This window comes from Vulpes vulpes, chromosome 13 (genome assembly GCF_048418805.1).
Source record: "Vulpes vulpes isolate BD-2025 chromosome 13, VulVul3, whole genome shotgun sequence".
Taxonomy (NCBI): domain Eukaryota; kingdom Metazoa; phylum Chordata; class Mammalia; order Carnivora; family Canidae; genus Vulpes; species Vulpes vulpes.
This window is the reverse complement of record NC_132792.1, coordinates 105,613,101-105,635,424: the sequence shown is the minus strand read 5'-3', so window position 1 is coordinate 105,635,424 and position 22,324 is coordinate 105,613,101. Positions and strand designations below refer to the sequence as shown.

Sequence of the window (22,324 nt, the reverse complement as noted above, 5' to 3'; positions counted from 1 at the left end):
ATTCTCTGCTGAGCAGGGAGCCAGACATGGGGCTTGATCTCAGGACCCTGAGATCATGACCTGAGCTGAAGGCAGACGCTTACCTACTCAGCTACCTAGGTGCCTCTCAAAGTGATTATTGATACATATGTTCTTGCCATTTTGTTACTTGTTTTATGGTTGGTTTTGTAGTTCTTTTTGTTCCTTTTATTGCTCTATTCTCTTGTGATTTGCTTGCTTTCTTTAGTGATATACTTGGATTACTGTTCTATATTTTTTGCATATCTATCACCAGTTTTTTAATTTGTGGTTACCATTTGGTTTATATATAGCATCATCTGCATATAGCAGTCTATGTTAAGTTGATGGTTGCTTAAGTTTGAATGCATTCTAAAAGCGCTAAATTTTTACTCCTTTCTTACCAATGTTTTAGGTATATAGTGTCTTCACATCCTTTCATTTTGTGAGTCCTTTGTTGTTGTTGGTTTTTTTTTTTTTTTTTTTGATATACTTAATTTTACTACTTTCATACTCCCTACTTTTCTATTTCCTGCTTATGGTCTTCCCTTTCCACTGAAAAAAATCCCCTTTACCTTTTTTTTTTTTTTTGTAATGCTGGTTTCATGGTAATTAATTCTTTTAACTTTTGTCTGGGAAATGTTATCTCCCCTTCTATTCTGAATGATAGCTTTGTTTTTTCTTTCAGCACTTTGAATATATCATGCCACTTTCTTCTGGTCTGCAAAGTTTCTGCTGGAAAAAAAAAGGTAATTGCCTTACAGGGTTTCTCTTATATATAACTGCTTTTTTTTTCTTATTGCTTTAAAAAATTTCTTCATTGCTACTTTTTGCCATTTTAATTACTGTGTGTCTTGGTGTGGACCTTGGGCTGATTTTGTTGTGGGCTCTCTGTGCCTCCTGGATCTGGTTGTCTGTTTCCTTTCCCAGACTCAGGAAGTTTTCAGCTATTTCTTCAAATAAATTTTCTGCCCCCTTTTCTGTCTCTTCTCAATCAGATATCCCTCTAATGTAAACATTTTTCCACCTGATGGTGCCACTGAGTTCCCTTAATATACTCATTCTTTTTTTATTCTCCATGCTTAATCTTTTTTCTTTCTCTTGCTTGTCTCAGTTGCTTTCCATTAGTCTATCCTCTAGGTCACTGATTTTTTTTCTTCTTCTGCTTCCTTTAGCCTGCCATTTATTCCATCTAGTGTATTTTTAATTTCAATATTGAGTTCTTCATCTGATTGGTTCTTTTTAAAGGTTTCTGTCTCTGCTGGGTGTAACTCCTGTTGGGTTAGAGGAGGTGCTCCTATAGAAAAATGCAGGGGCAGGGCAGGAGCAGGGGCAGGCTGTACTTTTAGCCAGTTAGGTAGAGAGTGTTTGTGGTGTACTAGTTCCTGTAGGTGTCCTATATATGTAGGCTGTGGGGGTGGGGGTGAAGTGGGAGATGGGGGTGGGAGAGGGAAATGGCATTTGCCAGCTCTTTTGTTCTTGGAGTAGTCTCCCAATGATACCTGGCCCTCTAGCACATGCTCTGAGGTTATTAAAAAGATTTCCCTCCCAAGGCACCTGGCTGGCTCAGAGGAGCATATGATTCTTGATTTTGGGGTCATGGGTTGGATTCCCGTGTTGGATGTAGAGATTACTTAAAAAAAAAAATAGCCTTTAGAAAAAAATTTCCCTCCTGTATGCCCTAGACATCTTTCAAACTGCTGCTTCTATGCTTTATCTCAGTTGGGCTCTTTGTTGTGCTGTCTCTTTAAAGGTGTGAACTCAGTTTGCTCTTGCCCTCCTGGCTGTCTGAGAGCTGGGCTACTGATTTCTAAAGTTCCAGGTGTGAAGCCCCAATGATTGTAAGAATTTGAGAAGTTGAGTTTCTCTGGTTTTCAAAGGCAAATGTTAATGGGGATTTGTCTTCCCAGTGGGGGTTGCCTATGCTTGGGGTACCTGGTTTGGGGTCAGTTCCTCTCCCTTCTCCATGCCTCTTATGTACCTCCCTCCCATGGACCATCCTTCAGGTCAGTTTGGCTCCCTACTATCTCTCTGCCCTTCTTACTCTCTTCAGTGTGGCCTCTTCTCTACATTTAGCTGTACTGTGAAGATCTAACAGTCCTTAGGTTATTTACACTGATGTGGGCATTACTAGTATCTCTATGAGGAGATGAGTTTAGGGTCTTTCTACCCTGTCATTTTCCTATCACACTCTAAATAACAAGATGAAAGCCCCTCCAGTAAATATTTTGGTGGAAAAATAAAAAGCAAGGTACATATAATGTATTCTTGGAGGTGTATAGTAAAGGACTTTGCATACATGAAAAAGCAAGACTAGAGAGGAATACTACAAATGATAGTAGTTTTAAGGTGACAGGGATGTGGATAATTTTTATTTTTCAATAGTGCTTTTGTAACCTAAAGGAGAAGATCAACGTAAAATAAATACCTAAGCAGCCATGAGAGGGAAGTTTCTTAAACTCTAATGACCTCTCCCTATGCTGTTGACTTCTGGTGCTAATTAATTTAAGCACACTTGTCCATTTCACAAGTCTTCATTGCCCTGTTATGTTCTGAGGCAGAGTGCTATGACTCAGTTTCAGTTCAGACAATCCTGTTAGCACTGAGCATGTCTGTGCATTATCAAGTGAGAGTTTCATGATATAGCTACACATAGGAGAAAATGCTGAAGTCGAGAGATATCTTTGGCTCTGGTTGAGATTTCCTAACTGATTTATTTCTGTTAGTGATAACTTATACAGTGCCATAAATAAAGGAAGGCATCTGGATGCTTTTCTTGGCTTTTATAATTGAGCCTTAACTTGCATTATTTTACTGTTAGACATTGTACTTCCTTTTGTACCTACACTTGTGACTCTTGATAACAATTTGGCCCTAATAGAAAAATTAAGGCAGATAACTTCTATAGCAAAATGATCTGGTGCTATTTTGAGAAACCTGGGTTATTGAGGTGATAAAATCAATTAAATCCACTGAATTTTTTTCATTCTCTGTGTTCTGTGAGATTTAGCAAACTCATAAATCTTTATCTTTCATTGACCTGCTTGGCTATATAGGTGACATTTCAAGGGCTAAGCTGGTAACTATGTCTTATTAGCAGCACCTGTGTAAGTGCCTGAATTAATTGTCTGTTAGATTGCCAGTTGATGCTGAATTTCTACTGTAGTCCTTGAATTCCAATACTTATTTTTCCCAAAGTCTAGATAATAATTACATTAAAAAGTGTATTTTTTTTGGTACAGATGGAAAGGAAATGATCCTAGATTGATTAAATTTTATTCTAGACGGGATAATTGTTTATGATTATGGTTTCCTTAATTGGAACATAAACTAACTTTTTAAAAAAAGATTTTATTTATTCATGACAGACACAGAGAGAGAGAGAGAGAGAGGGAAAGGCAGAGACACAGCAGAGGGAGAAGCAGGCTCCATGCAGGAGCCTGACATGGGACTCGATCCCAGGTCTCCAGGATCATGCCCCCGGGCTGCAGGCGGTGCTAAACCACTGCGCCACCGGGGCTGCCCCCATAAACTAACTTTTAACTGTGGCTTATCTCCTAAAAGATATGATTCATTAAAATTGGAGAATTCTCTTGATTTATGCATAGTTTTCCTGTGTCCTTTGCAGTGTTTCGTTCAAATTAGTAAGCAAGCAGATTGCCAAGTTATGCTTGCAACTGGTCTTCTAATTAGTTTGGGATGGCAGCTCATTCATATAAACCCACATAATAAACCAGAAAAAGGGTGTTATATTTTTAAATTGTTGTCTCAGATCAGAGTTTCATTTATTATTTTTATCTTTTATTTTTTGAATTTGAAACTCTGTATATTCAAGAGATCCTTCCTTCTGTATATTTATTCCTTAAACTTGGCCACTCTTTCCCCACCCCTCCAGGAAGTTATCAGCTTGATAATGGAGAGAGTAAGACATTTTATAAGCAGAGTTTCTGACTGGTTTGAAAATTATATATATTTCATTATAAATTTGGCAGGCAGCAGAGTATGGTAAAAACAGCATGGGTTTTAAAGTTAGGACAAGATTGGAATGCTATTGTACTAATTACTAGTTACTTTACACAACTAGATGTATACATTGGCAAATTAAGCTTTCTAACTTACAGTTGCTTCAAATAAAGTAGGCATATAATTTTTGTCCTGTTAGGTAGTTGTGAAACATTATAAGAGAGAATACATATAAGTCTAGTTTTCAGTTTGACCTTCAACTCAATAAGCATTCACTGGTATCCACTACATTCTTAATATTTTTAAAAAATACATCTTCAGGGTGCCTGGATGGCTCAGAGGTTGAGAGCATCTGCCTTTGGCTCAGGTCATAATCCCAGGGTCCTGGGATTGAGCTCCAAATTACGCTCCCTGCTTAGCCAGGAGCCTATTTCTCCCTCTCCCTATGCCCCTCCCCCCTGCTTGTGTGCACACATGCTCTTGCTTGCTCTTTCTCTCACAAATTAAATCTAAAAAAAAAATACATCTTCCATATGACTAATTAATAAAATCATATATCACAGAATATGGTACCATAGTAAAAGAGTAGTTGCTATTTTGTCATCTAGCAAAGTGAAATGCACATGTTTGTTTCTATGTATGTATTATATAATAATGATTATATTTATTATGGTAACCTTGAGCCCAGAGGATCCATCCAAATGATTAAATATGGAGTAAGTCATATGCTTTCATCTTTAAGCATTTTTATTGTATTCTAATTCCTTAAAAATCAGTAATCCAATTGATTTGATTTCCTTTTGGGCACAAGGAAAAGAATCCATAATTGAATCCTAAATATTACTTTTAGCAATGATAAATATGGAAACTGTCTATTGACCAGAATAGTGTTTTTTTTGTAATTATGCCAGATAATCAGGCCATTGAAAATTAAGAATAGCATAATAATAACACCTATTATCCAGTGGTTACTATGTGCCAAGCTCTGTGTGTTTTTCATCTAGTTTTATTTAACATAACTTGAACCATGCAGGATGTGTGTTATTATCCCTATTCACAGATTAAGGAACTCTGAGAGGTTAAGTAAAGTGCTCAAGGTCATATAGGAGATAAATGGCAGAACCCATGCTTGAACCTACAACCATTTTATTCAGCCACCTTATTCCAAAGCTTGGGTTCTTAACCACCATACAATTCTAGGTAGCCTTTTGTATATAGTTTCTCTGAAATATTTTTCATATACCCTATGGTCAAACTCTTTCTCTCTGAATGGGTCTATGCTAGGAAAATGTGCCTTATTATATATGCTGTAATATATAAGTCAAGACTGTTTCAACAGGAGGGAAAAATGTACTGGCAGTAGCAAAACAACACAACCTCTCTGAGGTTGATGGGGTAGAAAGGTCATACTATCTTTAACGTCACTGTGGAAGACATGAGGATTTAATTTAGTAGTGTGAGAAGTCCATTTTGAGTCCCACATCATGGAGGGAATTGAATGCAGTAACAGAAATGCTACATTTCACTTCAGTAAAGAATCACAGCAAAGAATGGGAAGGCTTGCTGGTAATATCTGTGGAGAGATGACTTGGCAATGTTAGCCTGTGACTGAGAGGGATTCTAACGTCAGTGGAGACATCCTTAAAGTTGGCAGCCATTTAGACTATTGTATGTGTGATGTGTACTTTTTGTCAGGGTGGAGTGTGCATAGCCTTGTCAAATTCTCTACAGATCCACAACCAAAATAATGTTAAGAACCAGTTCGTCTAAATCTTGCCTTAAAAAAAATTATCTTAAAAAGATAAAGTTTAGGGGATCCCTGGGTGGCGCAGCGGTTTGGCGCCTGCCTTTGGCCCAGGGCGCGATCCTGGAGACCCGGGATCAAATCCCACGTTGGGCTCCCGGTGCATGGAGCCTGCTTCTCCCTCTGCCTGTGTCTCTGCCTCTCTCTCTCTCTCTCTCTCTCTCTCTCTCTGTGACTATCATAAATAAATAAAAATTAAAAAAAAAAAGTTAAAAAAAAAAGATAAAGTTTAAGGATCTAGTTGCAGGTAATTTCTGAAGATATAATTATGTGTGGTTTTTATATTAGCTACTCTGAAGAGAACTCTGGACAGTGTTGCCTCATGGTTAAGAGCAGTAGGTTTCAGAAGTCTCTAGTTTTGATTCATTATCACTGTCCTTCTTATTTCTTTTTTTAAAAATTTTTTATTGGAGTTCAATTTGCCAACATATAGCATAACACCCAGTGCTCACTGCCAAGTGCCCCCCTCAGTGCCCATCACCCAGTCACCCCAACATCCCCCACCCCCGTCCACCTCTCTTTCCACTACCCCTTGTTTGTTTTCCAGAGTTAGGTGTCTCTCACATTTTGTCACCCTCACTGATATTGTCACTCATTTCCTCTCCTTTCCCTTTATGTCCTTCCTATTTCTAACTTCTGAGACCCAACCTCCTCTTCTGTAAAAATGGGAATAGTAATCTATTCCTCAGTGGGTTGTTACGGAGGATATATGAGGAAATTTGAAATATCTGTACAAAGAAAATATAAACAATTTTAAAAGATTTTATTTCATGAGAGATACACAGAGAGAGGCAGAGATATAGGCAGAGGAAGAAGCTGGCTCCCTAGGGGAGCCTGATACAGGACTTGATCCTGGGCTCCTGGGATAATGCCCTGAGGGGGCTTGGTGGGGGAATGAGGATTTGGAAGGGATCTGATAGAGTGGTTGCAGGAAATGTATGATGCTGCTTTGGAGTTACATCAGATGCAAGAGGGGTGGGGGGCGGTCCCCACGTTGTACCATGTTTAGCCACTACAGTGTTTAATTATATAAATGACATCTTGAGGTTGTTTCAGTTACTTGCAATGTCATGCCTCATTTTTTATGTTGTGAACACGAGTCCTCATAGTGAGGAATATATTTGTTTATAATGGGGCGTGGGAGATGGAAAGGAAAGGCTTGATAACTAAAAACGTCCCAGAGTTTCCAGGGCTCTTTTGATGGTTATAAAATGGATAGGTACAGTCCTTCATCTCAAGAAATAGGAAGACTTTTTCAAAAGTTAAGTCTTCTGGGGCTGCTTTAGGTAAAGGTGGTTGTGTAAAAACAACAACAAACCCCCCAAAAAACAAAAAACAGTGCTTTGACAGCAAAATTAAAATTTTCCAAACAGCAGTTGAAACAAGAGAAAATATTTCTATTTTTGTATTGAGATAGAATTGACATATAACATATTAGTTTCAAGTATACAGCATAATGATTCAATATTTGTATATGTTGTAAAATGATCACAATAAATCTAGTTAACATCCATCTCCCCACATAGTTACAGATATGAGAAAATGTGTTAAATGATCATCAGTAATCTTTAAACTTGAAAAGAGAAACTAACACTTAAAATTAGCTAGTTCCTTAATGTAACTATACTAAATTTCCTAGCATGGAGCCTGGCACAGAGTAGATTTTACATATTTTTTTTTCTTCCCTTGCCCTTTCATTATCTTTTCTGGCCAATGAAAATTTCAAGCTCATTAGGGACCCACAATACTATAGTGGTGTTTTCTCATGAATGATGAGATACATTTACATGATAAAATACCTTTCTCTTTTTAACTTACTTGTAAGAATATCCTGCCCCTTCAGAGTCAAATACCCTCTGTTCTCCAAGGATATGAAAACTGAACCCTTTTAACAAATGGAAACAGAATTTTTTTCTCTGCAGTGAAGGCCATAGAAAAGTATATGGATTCATCCTTGGGTTTTATGAATGGGACATGAAAACACCCACTTAACTTTCCCAGAGGCTATTTCAGAGAATAACCTCTTTTCTCATTCTACTTACATTCTAAATCCTTGCACAAAGCTACTAATTTGTAATTGCTGATTTGACTGAATGTATAATCTTAATCTTAAAGCATTTCAAGTTCTTTTTTGGCAACCGCAGGAAATTTCCATGTTCTAAAAGAGAATGTTCAGTTTACTTTTCTTCTTTAATTAGATGAGATGGTGGTTTTAACCCTATCAAATGAGGTAAGTTTTGATTGAAAGAAAAATCTACATAATATGATAGGATGGTGAGGACAGAATAAATCATGAAGAACGTTAGGTAAGTAGCAACTTCAAATTGTACTTGTGTCCTTAGTACTGAGACTACCAATAGTCAAGATTTGTTTATTCAGACTTACAAGAGAGAAATTCCAAACCTCATGATAGTATCCCATTACTTGGAATGACAAACATCTTTTTTTATTCAGCTGACTCATAATTTTATGTTATAGTAGAACTTTGGGCTAAATTTTTATTTTATTTTTTTAAAAGATTTTACTTATTTGACAGAGCACAAGCAAGGGGAGTGGCAGGCAGAGAGAGAGAGAGAGAAGCAGGCTCCCCACCGAGCAGGGTAACCCAATGTGGGGCTCAGTCTCAGGACCCGGGGACCATGATCTGAGCTGAATGGCCAACTGACTGAGCCACCCAGGGGCCCCTAAATTTTTATTTCTATAGTCATTAATTTTACATGCAGTATGGTAACTTTTTTTGGTATCTACTCTTGTTTTTTTAAATAGCATATTTTGATAACATAGTATTGTCCCAAATTACTCCTGAGAGGACACAGTAAATTCTAAGCTTATTGCAAATTGGTAAACGATGCTGGATGAAGCTCTAGAAGCCTTAACAAGGCATTTGAGAACCTCCAACTGACAGGGTGTATTTGGGACCCTCAGGGTCTCCTCGTACTTCTCTTGCTAGAAGTCGAGTATAGAATTGGAATTAACCTGGGAATCTACTTGGATAAATAACAGAAATAATCTGCTCTGGATATAAGCCAGACTTAGAGTTTCAGGAGTGCCTAGAATAGTAGATATATTTTTGAGAGCTCTTAGCACATTTAAAACCTCTCAGGAATAAGGGGCAAGCTGTGGTGTCTCTGGTCGGATATCCTGAGTTAGTGTTCTAGCTCTGCCACTTCCTAGTTGTATGAGTTTGGGAGAGTTGCTCAACCTCTCTGGGGCCTTAGTTTTCTCATCTATGAAATGGGAAGCTAATAATAGTTGTTTGAGGATTAAATAAGTTAATCTTTTAAAAGTCGTATAGAGTAGCTATATGTTTAAAAAAGAAAATACCAGAAAAGAGGAAGATCAATGTAGGCTAGAGTAAGAGTGGTAAACTGTGGCCCATAGGCCAAATCTGGCCTGCCACCCGTTTTTTTGTAAATAAAGTTTTATTGGAACATGACTATGCCTATTCATTTATGTTTGATCTATGGCTGTTTTTGTGATAAAACAGCAGAATTTAGTAGTTGTGACGGAGATCCAATGGCCTGAAAAACCTAAAATATTTACATTAGGTCCTTCACAGAAAGAGTTTGTGAGCTTTGAACTATAGTCTTCATTCTTTTGCATTGGTGTATTTTCTTGATTCAATAGGAAATGCTTTTGCCACAGATCCAGCAAAAGTGCTTCCAGCTACTCTTTCCTTCTTTAACCGCGTGAGAGTCTGTAGGTCATGAAACTCCCACGAAGTAGCACATTGTACCAAGCCGAGAGGCCGCCCGTGTCACAGAATGAATTGTGACTGGATCTTTTGTGGTGGTACTGTGGACCATTGAGACTAATATGAAAATTACCTTCTGAGTATTTATGTGAGATAATTTAATTTTAGAGCTCATAAACAAGATCAGAGTTATGTGGTTTAACAAAAGGTCTCCTTATGTCTCCATGCTCTTGCCAAAAACATGATGAAATCCTGAAACATGGTAAACTTCATGTGCACTTTCTGATTTACATGTGGCAAACAGAATTGACTAGTGTGTCCTTCTCCATAAATATTCCCCTTTTGGAAGGTGCTTGGGAAACCTGGATAGTCCTATGAAGTATGAAAATGATTTCCTCCTTCACTATGGGGCCCCCATCCCAATGAATACACTTATACCAAAGTCTTGCAGGCAATTTTTCTTTTTAGAATTTTCTGTTCCATAGCAAACATGCTCATCTTTTCCCAGCATCTTGCCTATCTATTCATGTAAACCTATCCTTGTTCAGACTGCCTACCCATTTGGGTCTGAAGGCCTATCTTGAGGCTGGCCTGATGTCCTAACTTTCAGAAGTTCCCAAAGCCTCTGTATAGTGGTTACAAGAAAAGATAAGTCTGCACTAGTCCTAGGTAAAAAATTAGACTTATTTACCCAACTTTTCCAGGTAACTTTAAAATGGAAAGCAACCTACTTTATTTCAAGCCAGTTTGAAAACCCCAGGGTAAGTCATGCCTGCATGTCAACTGGAAAAGAAATGATAGAGGAAAATGTCTTCAAATGAACTCAAAGTTATTGTGAAATACATAACCACTCAGCAATGCACTGATAATTGGAGACTGGCTTTATTACCATTGTTGATGGATAGCAAATACCATCAGTGATTGGTTTCATTCAGCAAGTACTTATTTAGAATAGACTATGTTCTGTGCAGCCATGTATAACCATATTTATTCAAATTGGATTAGATATATTGGAACCACTATTTCAGTAACCTGACTATAGATTCAAATGAAGACAGTTTAGTAGTTTTGATTCCCTAAAATAATACAACGTAAGCATTAATCACTGTAAATATAGTAGCATGTATGAAAAAGAGTCCTCTTATTATAAAAATGCACACTGTATAAAATCTCACTGATAACTTATTTTGGTGTGCTTTTCACTACCAGTTTCTACTGAAGGCTGGTGAAGATGACATTTCATCATTTGCCAGTTTGTTGGGTGTGAAGGGAAATGACTACTCTCATACCTTATTGGTGGAAGTTGAAATTTGACAAAACATTTTGGAGGTTTGCAATTCGGCTGATATATATGCAAATTTATTCCTTTGATTCAGCAATTCTACTTCTAGGAGTTTATGGATATACTCACATATGTACAAAGATTTCTGTAAGTGATGTTCATTATACCATTGTTATAATAGTAAAAACTGGAAACAACAATATCTATAATGCTTCTGTTATAGACAGTTGCATTCCCCCCTAAATCCATATGTTGAGGCCCCATAACCTCCCAGTACCTTAGAACATGATTATATTTGGGGGTACCTGGGTGGCTCAGTTGCCTGAGCATCTGACTCTTGATTTCAGCTCAGGTTGTGATCTCGGGGTCATAGGATAGAGCCCTGAGTCCCACATTGGGCTCCATGCTCAGTGGAGAGTCTACTTGAGGATTTTCTCCCTCTCCCTTTGTCCTTTCCCCTGCTCACATGTGTGTGCTCTCTCTCTCTCCTTCTCAAATATAAATAAATCTTAAAAAAAATGTGACTATATTTGGAGACATGGCCTTGAAAAAGGTGATTAACTTTAAAATCATAAGGATGGGTCCCTAATTCAGTGTGACTGGTGTCCTTATAAGAAGAGAATGCACCAGGGCAGACACACACAGGAGAGGCCATGTGAGGACGCAGCAAGTAGGCAGCTGTCTGTCAGCCAAGGGGAGAAGCCTCAGGAGAAACCATATTTGCTGACATGTTCATATTGGACTTCTAGCCTCCAGGACTGTGAGAAAATAGTTTCTGTCACTTTAGCCACCAGTCTGTGGTATTCTGTTATGGCAGCCCTAGCAAACAAATGCATCCATCTAACGACATACTATGCAGTTTCAATGTCAGGTATAGTGTACTTCCATTTATTGGATTAAATTTTTTTTAAAGATATGCTGTGCTTGTACATTTCAAAAACATTTCATGACTGCTTTTGGGGAGAGGCCTGGTAGTGGGGCTTGAGAGTAGGTGAGGGAGACTCATTTTTCATTATATACCATTTTGCATTGTTAGAATGTTTTTATAAGAATGTATAGGTATTACAGTAAGCCTTAAGTTAAAAGCAAAAAACGTTGTGCTTACAATATAAATATTATTTGAAAGGTATGGGATGGAACATAGCCCCCACCACCAACCAAAATTAAGGTCCAGTATAATGTGCTGCCTTGAGATCTGAAGTTGGGTTTGGGTGGGAGGGCTTAAATGGCCTAACTGCAAGTTCCCCTTCCCATTCTGTTCTTGTAGGTAGGACACCCAAGCCAAAACACCCTCTTTAACATGGAAACCAAGCACATGCTACTCATCCCTGAGTGACAGCCTACACTTTCCTACTAGTTTACAAAATTATTCAAATAAGCCAAATCCAGATCCCATCCTCCTTCAGAAATGAGGGGTCACCTTACCCTCTTGTTACTACAAAGCCTGCCTCCCATAGACCCTGCTTGTGTACTCTGTTCCCAGGTGTGGCCCTCGTGAGGTCCTGTGTGGCACGCCCGGTCCTCCCCTGGACTGGGAGTGTGTTTGACTCCTAAACTGCCACTGGTCTCATCTGTCCAGTGTCAGGTGTTTGGTCATCCTCATCATCCTAGGGTCAGAATCCCTCTCTTACCAATGGGGTGAAGAGGAGGTAAATAAAATACAGGGGATTAGTGAATTAAACCATGGTACAGCCAAAAACCAACAGGCTATGCAGTCATTAAAAATCTTGTAAGATATTTAATAATGTGCAAAACTACTCAAAACAGATTAGGCTTACTGAGTAACTACTTTCAGCCGTTGTGTCATCTGTCAATCTCTGGGTGGTTTCAAGGACTCAGGGGAAGAGTAGGTAATAGACAGAGTAAGCTGTACCTGAAGGAGCAGCAGAAGGCCACCCCCACCCTGACTCTGATTAGTGATAGCAGACTCTTGGATTGGGAATCTGGAGAGATCATTTCTTGCCCTGATGCTTTGACTCATCTAAAAAATGAAGGAGTTGGTTGAGCTTCTGACTCTTGATTTTGGCTCAGGTTGTGAGATGGAACCCCTCAGGCTCAGCGCTCAGTGGGGAGTGTGCTTGAGAGTCCCTTTCTCCTCTCCCTCTGCCCTCCCCCTGCCTGTGCATGTACATGCGCGTGCACACACACACCCACACACACTCTCTCTCTCAAAGAAATAATTTTTTTTTTTTTAATGAACGGTTTGAACATCTCTGTGTTCTATCTCTAAGGTCTCTCCTAGCTGTGATGTTGTGATTCCAAGGGGAGTTGCATTCTAGGCTGCAATGTTGGAATCACATTACAGTCCCTGAGTGTAGGGACAGTGCTTCCTGCAGAGACACAGAGACCAGGACCTCTTTCAGGACTGCTTGTGTCTGTAAATACATTCATGTACATGTATGCATGTGACATATATGCAAACACACAGATGTACAGGTTCTCCCCTACTCTTTTTGTCTAGAGGTAAATAATGACCTGTGTGCTAATATGCCTAGACAAAAATGGGTGGTTAGGTCCATCCTAAGACCATCATTGTGATGTATCAGAGCATTCCAAAGAATTGTTTGGGAAATAGTATTCTAGGTATAGTGGCTTCAGAAATAAAGCTGGTATTTCTGCTCCCCCCGCAGCATTATTACCTTTCAATATTCTAAAGAACTTGAACAGAAATATTTATAGCAGTCTTTATTTTACAGCTTAGAATCTCAGAAAGACTAAGTCCTAGACATTTGAGACTTAGAAAAAAGCGTGCAGTTTTTTTAGATCAAAATTTCATTGGAATGGGTTTCATATCAATATTTAAACTGCTAATTCCTTATCGCAATCTACCATGTAATATGCTATAGAGGGGAATAAAGTGGTAAAGGGAAGGTGTAAGAAAACTATTTAATGGAGATTTCAAGAGGCCTCACAGAGTTCAGAAGTATTCTAAGGTAATACTGGAGTCCAAGTATATTTTCCTAGAGGATGAAAGCCTGAAACCATCAAATAATTTAGAAGGTAGTTTAACATTGTGATTGAAAGCATAATTTTTAATGTTGGACCATAATAAAGTCCCAGTAGCAATAAAATCTATTCTAATATACTCAAATTAAGTTAATTTGGGGAGATTTAATTCAGGGATGATTTATAAGGATATAGAGAACTCTCCTCAGAGTGCATGCTTCAGAATTTATAACAATGGCTTGATGGGAAGAAGGGGTGATACACACTGGTTTCTGGAACCCTGAAAGACCGAATTGTATAGAGAGCACCATCTTGGGAACAGTGGTGATCTTCACTTGAGGGACACGGAAGCTTGAAGGTGATGTTACAGGGAGGGACCCCAGCGAATAAGTACCCCAGGCTTAGTCTCCTTCCTCTCTCTGACATCCTGCCTTGGCTCCCATCAATGGAAACAACTGCAGTCCAGAAGCCCATTGATGTCATTCATAGAGGTCAACCACATAGCTATAAAGTTGGCACAATTTATAAAACTGGTGCAGAGGTGAGGGTGGAAAGCAGATCTGGTAAATGAAGGGGTCCCATATATTAACCCATCTGAATTTGAGTCAAAACATTGTGATTTCTCAGCCATATAACTTTGGGCAAGTTATTCAGTAATAAGCTTATATAAAATGGGGTTGATAATACTATCCCAGAAAGTTGTTGCAAGAATTAAACGAGCTAATTTACAGGAAGTCCTTGGTATGATGCCTTACCTGTGGAAGAGAACAACACATGCTAGCTATTTCATTATCATCACATTCTCCCCTACCCCTCCATCTCCTCCTCCTCCTCTAAAGAGTAGGTTTTTAATGCACGCCTGCTCTGGGATTGATCTTGCAAGGATCTATTGACTAAGACAAGGATCCCTTAGGGGCTGTTTCCATCCCGTGCAGAGGGGAAGCAGTGTCCTATGTGGTCACTTGGCCCAACATTGTCCCAGTCAGCTAGCTCTTGGAACCCTGTATTTGATTCCTATCAGACATCTGAAAATCATAATGATCCTATCCCAAAATGATTATCTTTCATCTTGCTTTTTAATTTTAAAATTTACATGAATATGTTTTATTGTCAGATCATAATAATGTTCATGTCTACTGTCTGGTAATAACCCTAGAAAGTTCATGAGATACAATATGCCACCGTCATTGGTAAAAGGGCAATTACTTTGATGTATTAATTGCCAGGATCCTTGGAATAGTTTCTGAAAAACTGTGAACCTTTTCTGGCACCTAACTGTGAGCAATTCATTTTATTTTTGTTTATAAGTATGGTATTTAAAAAATGTCTTTGGAAAAAGCATTTGTGCTTCTCATAAAACACAAAATGAGTAGAAAATGAAATTTCATTGAATGGGAGAACATTACCCTCTTGATGGCATATACAGCTTAATTCATCATAGAAGGAAAAGTGTGAGAGAATTTCTTAGAGTAGCATGTCTTCATAATTATGATTCCTTGGATTGTAGTTGTTTTTTTATAAGAACCATATACCAAAACCTCAATCTTGGAACCTCCGAGCTGAGCCAGTGAACTCACCATGTGGGGTTTTAAAGTTAGTTCTCTGGGTCTTTTGGCTCTGCCTCCATCTGAGCTGTCTTCCATTCAGAGTTTGGCAAGTAAAGTTCTTATTATTATAATCCCAAACTTCCATGGCAACAAAATCCCGTGATCTCTCCATATTCCCTTATACCTTCAGCAGGTTACTATATAACACTCAGGGACTGTAGGGTTAAAGTGTGTCCATAACTTCTTTGCTCTGGAAAGGGAAGTTGAAGGGAAGGTCTTTTCATTTCATCTTATTTTTTAATTTTGGAGATTGTTAGTTATTCAATTGCCTTTATTAGAATGGTCCACTTTCCTTCTTCACTTCAATTAATTTGTGAGATCATGCGTGCACATGTGCGAGCAGGGTGGGTGTGGAGGGCAGAGAGAGAGGGGAAAGAGAGAATCTTAAGCAGACTCCATGCCTAGCGTGGAGCCTGATGTGGGGCTCAATCTCACAACCCTAAGATCATGACTTGAACCAAAATCAAGAGTTGGAGGCTTAACCAACCGAGTCACCTAGGTGCCCCTCATTTTTTACTTTAAACAGTTAATGTTAGAATGATGTAAGGAAGAAAATAAAAGTTAAAAATGAAAATCTGTGTCAATACTGCAAATTTCTTTTTCTAAGAATTCAAAACACTTTTACATAATGTATAATTTCCTATAATATCACATTTTGAGTAAAACCTATGTCAGTCCCCTTCCCTCACCTCTCTCTCTCTCTCTCTCTCTCTCAGGTGCCAGAGGGGAAATCAGTCATTTTTCTATAGAAATGGTGATGGTTTGGTTAACTAAAAGCCCAAGTACCTCCCAGATCTTATCCAGCACCGAAGCACAAATGTGGAAAATCAACTCCAGAAGAGCAGGGAGATATTTCCTAACTTCACCAAAGTTTTCTTTCTTTTTTTTTGAATGAAGTCTATCCTAGTGATTCAAACAGTCTCCAAATCATGAATTGATTTTATTCCAAAAGTCCACTTGTCAACCAGTTGTCATTGCTCAGAATTCATTTTTCCATATAAGCAATGTTAAGATGTTCTGTTCCCAAGCCGGCTTCTAAACGCTGATTGAACACATGTGCAACTGAGCAATGCTGCTCTCGACTTGCAGATTGTTAGCGCCTAAAGAATCCTCAGACATCTTTAAGTTCAGTAGAAACATTAAATCATACAGATGATCAGAGAAGTGACTTGTTATCTGGTAGAACCAGGACTGGATCCACATCTCCTGACTTTCAGGCCATGACCTTTCTACTCTACTATAATTTATAAAATGTCACCACGGTTTACCACCTTATATCTCTGAAATTTACTTCTGAATAACTGTATACTGATGTGGGGAAGACGTTAGTGTTCGAAGCCGGTGATCAAGAAAGAATTCTTGAGATGTCTTTCATGCAAAAAGGTGGTTTTATTAATGCACAGGAATAGGGCCTGTGGGCAGAAAGAGCTGCTCCAGGGTCATGAGGAGTGACCCATTGTATACTTTCAAGTCAGGAGGGGGTTAGCAATAGCACAAGTCTTGAGGTATTTTGGAAGCAAGGTTTCTAGGACCGTGTGAGGGGCTCGCTATTATTGGGAAAAGGTCGTTTATTACTGTCTAATAAAGCCTGAGTCATGAGATCCTTCGGATGTATATTGTTGGGCCATATGCTTGGGGGATGATTGCCAATATGTATCTTGTGTATGGGAGGGTAGCAATAAAGGAGATTTCCAAAGGAATTTTTATATGTTAAAGTAGACTCACAGGATTCTGGGGGATTGGGCCAAGATTACATATTACCTTTAGCAAAGTATTAACATTGAGGCAGCCGAGTCTAAGGAATGTCACTTTGCCTCTGTCAAAGACTTGTCAATGGGCTATAGGTAGTAAGGAAATTTGTTTCCTATATCATATACCACTGTGGCACTTAGAAATACTTTCTTATATATTAGGCTCACAAAATCCTCACAATAATCCTATGAAGAAAAAAAAAATAATAATAATCCTATGAAGACCATAGAGCAGATCCTATTCCTCTTTTTAAGGGTAAAGACAGGGAAGTTTCAGGAAGTTAATTAAATTGTCCATAGCCCTGCAATTAGTAAGTAGAAGACTTAGGTGTCAAAAAAAAAAAAAAAAAAAAAAAGACTTAGGTGTCAAACATGATCTTCTGAATCTGACACCAGTGTCAATATCTCCACTGACCTTATAGCAGGAATGAAGCCCTTGGGGCTTGCACACCAGGGTGTCCCAAGCAGGGGCCAGTGGGCAGATGTTGTGGAGGTGGGAGGCTGGGTCAGCACTGGAAGTGGGGGGACTGCAGAGATGATAGGGCAACAGAAACCAGGAAAGGGGATAAGGAGGAGAGACCTAGGGCTCTGGTAATAGCACAGCTTAGGGTGGTTCCCAGTGTCATGGTGGGTGGTTGGCAAGTGGTGGTCCTCAATGGTAGGAGGTTGAAATAATAATAATGGCAGAGTGGGTGAGTTGTGCTTGCTGTTGAGTTCAGGTCACTTTTTCCTAGGAACTGCCTACGTGTAAAGGTGACCTTTACTCTAATAGATCATCTGGCATATGTTGATGTTTTAGTTATATCGTATGGATTGGACCTTAGTGTCTAGATATAAATAGGCACTTATTAAGGATTTAACCTGAGTCCTGATTTAATTAACTGAGCTGGAATTAACCTAAAACTTCACTATAAGCAGATCAAGTGGCTACAAAATACCTTTCAAAAACTACTCTCCATTTGAAGAACAAGTGCTTAATTGGGCAATATAAATATAACTTAGTAAAAGTTAATGCTTTTACTAAATCTCCCTCTACAGCTTTATGGATTTTAACCCCTATCTTTTTAGAAAGATGTTTACCTGAAAAAAAGGGCACCTACTGAATCTGGACGGAAACTAGATTACAGCTGCAAGTTTAAAAAGGCTCTGGCCTTGCTTGTGCATTGCGAATGTGATTTTTGAAATTCCCTGGGAGGGGGAGAGAGATGAAAAGCATTCAGAAGAATGCACCTTCTCTCTGGCATGTGTCCCTGCTGCCTGCTGCTCGGCCCGTCGTGGTGCCGACTGAGTGTTGGCATGCAGGTGTGTGGGGTTGGGGGGTATGTTCCTGAGGGTTCCTCCTGCCTTGTTCAGTAGTAAAGATGGAGTCGGATTCCAGTCTATAACTCCATGGACAAAGCCGGGAAGAAAGAAAATCGGGAACAGCCGCCTGTGGTCTGGAGGCCTGCCGCTGGGCTGAAAGTGGTTCCAGAACAACATCATGTTTCGGTGCCACGCGCCACGTTCCTAAGTATTATGTCATGTCGGAATTTCATTTGCATTCCTCGGTGCTTAATTTTCATTGTGAGGGGTCTGTTTTCTCACTGATGCTTTCAATTTATTACCCCTGCTGTTGCAAAATGTATCACTCAGAGTTGGGGATGCCGTTAAGGTCAGGAAAGGGTGGGGAAAACCCGCTGGGCAGGACAGGGCACTGATGGACAGAAGGACTGCCTTCTCCTGTAGGGTCGTTCATTTGACCCCACCATTTCTTCATCCCTCTCTTCTCTCTCATTTCTCATCTCTTCTTGCTCTGCACTCCCTTTGCTTTCTCTTATCTTTCTCCATCTCCAAGTTTCACCTCAACTCCTGCCTCTCTTTATGCCTTCCAACCTTGTAGAGATCCTTTCTCTCCCGTGCTCTCTCCTCTTAGGATCCTCTTGCCTCCCCTTCCAGGGCTTGCTGTGTTCCCTCCTACCCACTTATTCTCCTTGGTTTCTTCCCTTCTCTTACTTTGTCCATATTTCCTGATTTTAATGCTCCTTATTTTTAATTATGTCTTGGAGTGTGAGAATGGCATATGTTGATGTTTTAGTTATATTGGTGGTTATATATTGGTTATTTGGTTATATTGGTTATTTGTATATTGGTTATTTGTATATTGGTTATTGGTTATATTGGTTATTTGGTTATATTGGTTAGTTATATTGGTTAGAGGGTGGTTCTAAGCTTGCGGGCTATATCCCAAGATGGTGTTTGGGAATAAAGGATCATTTTCCCCATTCTAACCAAATTAAAGGATCATTTTTCCCATCTCAACCAACTTAAGAACATTTAGAAAAAAAAGGGAGTATATAAACCCAAAATATATGTCACCTTTGCCTTACTATTGCTGCTAACAATAAACACCTCTAATGATCAGCTATACCTACCTTGCAGGTCTTCCATCTTGGGTTAAATACTAGCTCAAGCAAATGTAATCGTTTCCATTTTGGAGAGGCAGCACAGTGTTGTGGGAAAAAAAAAAGCCCATGAACTTTTGAGACAAACAGATGTGAATTTGAATCTGAGCTCTGCCCTTAATTATCTCTGTAATAGGGGTAAATTATTGCCATCATTCATTGATTTATTTTTTTATTATGAAATATCTCAAGCTCACAAAGAATATATAATAACATCTGTTTACCCAACATTTACTTTGTCAAATCTTATTCTGCTGTATTAATTTCAGATCTCTTTATTTTTGTTAAGGAATAAAACATTATAGCAATTACTTAGTTGTTGTGATCTCTTCTATGCTGAAATGAGTCTAATCACATCTACATCCTGGAGTCATGAGAATTAAACAGCATGATGTATAAAGGGTCTGCCATATGGTAAATGCTTAAAAACATTAGCATTCTTATGTAAACAGTAATGAGTAAATCACTGGAGTGGCCTGTTAAAGACTCCCTATGATTTTTAGAAAATAAAAGAAATAGTAACATCATTTTACTATTTGGAGGTAGCCCCTAACCTTGACTTTGTCTTATAAAAAAAAAAAAAAGATGATTTTCTCTATCACTGCTTAGAAAAAAAATGACCTCCAAGTTAATATTTTCTGAAACTAACTTGTTAAAAACGCTAAATGTTCAGAAGCATTTGAATTTTTAAGCACCAACTGGCTCCTCATTAATGCATTTTGAAAATGGTATTTCTTAGTCACTTGGCTACTTTGTAAAAAGTAAAAAAAGTTACTTTTCCTGGCATATAAGGATTGAAACACTTTCTAAGTGTGTCTTCCAGATGGTAGGATGGGAAGTGTTTGGGTAGCTGGTTCTTCTGCAGGAGCAGCTGCCCTAAAATAAGCTGTTGTCCAGGCAAATGGGGAAAGTGTGTCCCAGGTGGGGGGTGGGTGGCATGTCAGGGAGGTGTGGTTGCCAGGGAATCTAGGAGGATCACTGCCTAGAAAATGCCATGACCATCTGAGCAGCTGAACAGTGGAGGCTTATCATTCCTTTGTATTTATTAAGTGCCTACTGAATGCCTGGCACTGTTCTATCCACTTGGTATGTAGGAGTAAACCAGCAATCCGAAATCCCTTTTGTGATGGAGCTTGTGTTTGGAGAGGATGTTGATGATGAAGAGATAGTAAAAGAAATAAGTAAATGCATAGAATGTTAGAGGCAATAAGTGCTAAAAAGAGAAAAGGAGGGGAAGTGGTTAGGAAGTGCTGGGTGTGGGGTACTGCTTACAGTGGTTATAGATTTATATAACTTGTTTATTCAACATTTATTGAATGACCATGCCATCTGAAGTGGCGTATCTAGTAGCACAGCATGTGTCTGGCAGGGTCTGATGGAAGTGTGCCATGGGAAGATAGGAGAGGGGCTCATTTCACCTCTTAGGATCAGGAAAGGGTTTCGTGGAAGATGAAACAATGTTGTGTGATAATAAAGAGTTGGAATGGACAGGACATGACTACAAGTTGGAGGTAACTGAGGGGAGCATATAGGCCATGGTTCCTGCATGGCCACCCGGGTGGCAGTGGTTCTGTGGTCCAGAGTCTGGGAACGCAGGAGAAGTGTGGTGGTCTGGGGATGGTGACGGGCTCTGTCCGATGCCTGCAAGCAGAACTGGTTAGAAGCAGAAAGGGGTCTCACAGTCTGACATGGGACAGCCATGGATATTTCTGTCTCCAACATTTGTTTCCTTGAGGGTGGATACCCTCGGCTTTAAGATTAATCATTGGGATAAATTGAGGAACTTCTGTTTAAGAACTCAGGTCAGCCTTGTGGCCGGTCATACTCACAACTTCAGCCCTGACCATCTGCCTAGGACCTAGACCATCACAAAATGTTATAACTGGGTCTTTATTTCCCTGGGTTCTAAATCCTGTCCTGTTATCATGTTCTCAATTCTTACCCCTTTAAGACTGGTTTCCTGCTTCTGTGTAGTTCAGGCCCGCTTATTCATGAGCACTTGGTCCTGGGCACCAAAGGCTCCGTGCAAGATGCTGGGAAGGGAACCTTTTCTGTGTCCTTATGGAGCATATTTGTTTGGTAGGAGAGCTGGTCACAGAAGCACGTAATGATTGTGCTATACGATTTGATGCAATAATAGCAGTATGTTTACTGTCCAGGGGAAAGTTCTGCCCAGGAACAGGGGCACCAAAACCCAACTCTGGCCTCAAAGCCACAGGCTACCTGCTGCAAGATTTTCCTTTTGGTGGTTGTTGGCCTGCCCCCCGCCCCCATTCTCTCCTCTGCTTCTGTGGGACTGATCCCTCAGTGGCTTTAAGCATTGTTTTTGGGGTCTAGTATGGGTGACCTCACTGCCTTTCTGTGCTAAATACTTCCAACGGTGTAGCTTCTTTCCCCTTTTTGTCCTCTCCTTTCTCACTCTGACCTCATCTGTACACTAGTTTCTGGTCTCTGTTTTTAACCTAGAAAATTAGCATCTCTGTAAGAGTCCCAAATCTGTATCAGAATTTGAATCCAATTTCCCTGAGAACCAACGTAGTGCTCTTTCCATTAAAGCTCCTGGCCCTGTATTTGAAAGGAATGGCAAGGAATCTGCCTTCTCAGTAAGCACAGTATAGTGGTTTTAAAACTATACTGCACTATAGAACACTACGCATGTTCTTTGACATTCCTCCCATCAGAAGGTGGAATCTAACCATCCCTCCTCCTTTGAATATGGACGGCCTTTTATTATTTGATTTTAGAGAACAGAATGTGGAGGAATGACACTGTATGACTTAAAAGGCTAAGGTAAGAGGTGACACAACTTCTGGCTGGCTCTCTTTTAGAATGTTAGCAC

The 22,324-nt window shown here is 39.4% G+C and overlaps 1 long non-coding RNA gene across 1 annotated transcript in view; it reads left to right on the top strand.

Moving 5' to 3' along the window:
- LOC140594949 (uncharacterized) overlaps positions 1–22,324 on the top strand; it is a 93,103-nt gene that overhangs the window by 23,682 nt on the left and 47,097 nt on the right. Inside the window, exon 2 of the long non-coding RNA XR_011996222.1 lies at positions 686–746. This is a non-coding gene — a long non-coding RNA (uncharacterized lncRNA). The remainder of the gene's footprint in view (positions 1–685; positions 747–22,324) is intronic.